Source organism: Nicotiana tomentosiformis, chromosome 3 (genome assembly GCF_000390325.3).
Source record: "Nicotiana tomentosiformis chromosome 3, ASM39032v3, whole genome shotgun sequence".
Classification (NCBI taxonomy): domain Eukaryota; kingdom Viridiplantae; phylum Streptophyta; class Magnoliopsida; order Solanales; family Solanaceae; genus Nicotiana; species Nicotiana tomentosiformis.
The window spans coordinates 1,780,730-1,783,859 of NC_090814.1; the positions used below are offsets into that span (position 1 = coordinate 1,780,730).

A 3,130-nucleotide genomic window follows, 5' to 3' on the forward strand; every position below is an offset into this window, starting at 1 on the left:
CAACCTTTCCTCTGTTAGTTATAAATTACTGTATTTTAATTATTTTTCTCTTAGTTAGTAAACATTCAAATCGTTATTTAATATTTCTGAATGTTGATTACTTGAATTCATACGAGTCTAGTAGTTGTAATTAGTAGGTTAATTCCCTGTGGGATTCGACTCCGGACTTATAAATCGGATTATATTTGCAATGACCGCTAGACATCTTAGGAAGCATAGTTGGGCGTGATCAAATTTTGGCGCCGTTACCGGAGAATTAACGGTGTTATTAACTACAACTAGAAGAATTGCTAGGATTCTTAGTTTAATCAATTTTTTTCATTTTAAATTAATTATATTAAAATTCTAATATTTGTAGTCTTGGGTGTTACAGGTGCATGCCTAGAAACTCCTCAAGAACTGGTGAATTATTTGAAGCATTATCGGATCCTGAGAAAGTTTTCAAGGCATTAAATCGTGCAAACAAGAAGGACAAACGGCAATAGAACTCAACAGAATGAATTGAACTAGACATGGGTGACGTTATAGACGACCAAAATAATCAAAACAATGTGATTGACCCGAACAATCAGGGTGTGACACCTCTTATGCTAGAAGCGGCCTTGTATGATTGGGCACAACCCACCGCTAAAAATCTGGCAACTGCAATTGTAGTCCTGCAGATACAAGCGGAGTCATTTCAAATCACAAACCAAGTAGAACAAGGGAATGTTCTTAGGGTCATATATTGAAGATCCACAACAACATCTGAAAAACTTTTTATCAATTTGTGTCACTCAAAGGCAACCGAATGTGACACCGGAAGCAATCAGACTGTTATTGTTTCCATTCTCAGTGACTGGAGAAGTTCAGAATTGGCTCAATTCGCTCCCCATAAATTCCATCACCACATTGGAGGAATTGGTCAAGCAGTTCTTGAACAAGTTCTACCCGCCAAATAAGACTGCCAAGCAAGTTGATGAGATATTGAGCTTCAGGCACAAACCAACTGAAACACTACAAGAAACGTGGGAGAGGTTCAAGGGGATGCTGGTTAAGTGTCCACATCATGGCATTCCAAATCAGATATTGGGACAAAGGTTTTACATGGGATTGGCAGATAGCTTGAAGGCCAATGTTAATGCTTCAGCAGGAAGGGCATTTTTGAGCAAATCATTTAGAGAGTGTAAAGTCCTGCTAGATAAAATGTCCCAAAACTCAGGATGGATGACAAGAGACACTACAATAACCCCTGTAGTTCACTCAGTGGCTTTGGACCCAAACAACTCCATAGCCGAGAATATGGCCACTCTGATGACGCAAATGAGTATCCTCACCAAGAAGATTGACGAATCAGGTCAGAAGCAGGTACATATTGTTGACACGGCTAATGGAGGCTTATGTACACCATGTATTAGCCAACCATATGTGTGCTCGTGGAGTGGTGAAAGTGACAACCAGAACTATCAGGAAAATATGAACTATGTGGGCAACTATGGAGGACAGAAGCAAGGTGGTCAGAATTGGGGGCAGCAGTACAATAATAGAAACAATCCTGGAGCTATGTGACCACAGGGTTAAGTTGTGCCTTACCAAAGGAAACAAGGATACAATCAGCAAAATCAGCAGCTAGCTTATCAACAGCCTCAAGAACAATAGATACTGAGACAAGATGATGGGTTGTCTGAAATTAAAGGAATGCTGCAACAACTGATTGGGTCCAATGGAAAAATGCAAGAGAAAGTGGAAGTACATGACTCAACGATAAAAGGCATTGAGATTCAATTAGGACAGATATCTATGGCTCTGAATAATCATCCCCAAGGGACGTTACCTGCAGACACACATGTCAATCCAAAAGAGCAGGGCCAGAAGCACCTTATGGCGGTGAGTCTAAGAAATGGTAGAGATCTTGATCTAGAGCAAGAAATTGCTCGCGAAAGCTGACCAACTGAGATACTTGTGCTAGTACCCATTGAGGTAGATGATTCAACATGGTTGACAGAGGTAACGGTACAACATGCACAAGAGGAAACAAGCAAGGAAAAAGAGGTTGCGAAGGAGACTGAGGTAGTACAAGAAAAGGCATTAGAAGCAGTGTCCGAGCAGGATCAAACTCAAATCACAGGAAAGAAGCAACCTCTAGCACCCTTCCCACAGAGATTGGCCAAATATCAGAAGGATGAACAATATAAGAAATTCATGGAGATGTTGAAGCAAATCCAGGTGAACATTCCATTGATTGACGCCTTGAGGGAGATGCCTGGGTATGCAAAAATGATGAAGGACTTGATGTCTCTCAAGTTCGACTTTCAAGACTTGGCCATTATTATACTAACTCAGACATGTAGTGCTGTCGTGACGAGACCCATAGCTGAGAAGTTGTCCGACCCAGGGAGTTTCACAATCCCATGCACAATAGGCAGCTATGCTTTTGCTAAAGCATTATGTGATTTAGGGGTGAGCATAAACTTAATGCCCTTGGCTTTCTATAAAAGGTTAGGCATTAGAAGAGCAGGACCCACGTCCATGTTATTACAGCTTGCCGACCGAACGGTGAAGAGGCCATCAGGTATACTTGATGATGTACTGGTGCAGGTTGGAAAGTTTGTGTTTCCGACAGATTTTTTCATTCTGGACTGCCGGGTTAACGAGGAGATTTCCATAATTTTGGGAAGGCCATTCTTGGCCACTGGGAGAGCTCTAATTGATTGTGAAACTGGGGAGATAAAGATGAGACTGAATGATGAAAAGATAACATTTAATGTGCAAAATTCTATGTGGCGACCCAGTGAGTTTGCAAATTGCTCTTTGATAGAAGCTGTGGATTTGATCATGGAGGAAGATGATGAGACACTTAATGCAAAAGATCCTCTTGCAGCCTGTCTCTTGAACTTAGAAGAGGTAAATGGTGAGGACTGAGCAGAATGAGTGTTGGCTCTTGAAGGCCAAGGGTACTGGAAAAGAGAGCTCGAATTCGAGTCTTTACACTTAGAAGAGAGAAAGGCTCCTCCAGCTAAGCCATCGATCGAAGAGCCACCACAGTTAGAATTGAAACCGATACCATCTCACCTCAGGTATGCTTTCTTGGACCTAACTCGACTTTACCTATTATTATCTCATTTGGTTTGTTAGATGTGCAGGCAGAACA

General features: G+C 41.4%; 1 non-coding gene across 1 annotated transcript; it reads right to left on the reverse strand.

Moving 5' to 3' along the window:
• Positions 1–948: 948 nt before the first annotated feature.
• Positions 949–1,055, reverse strand: LOC117281683 (small nucleolar RNA R71). Its single transcript, XR_004512311.1, has one exon. It is a non-coding gene; the product is annotated as a small nucleolar RNA R71 (small nucleolar RNA).
• Between the last annotated feature and the right edge of the window lie 2,075 nt (positions 1,056–3,130).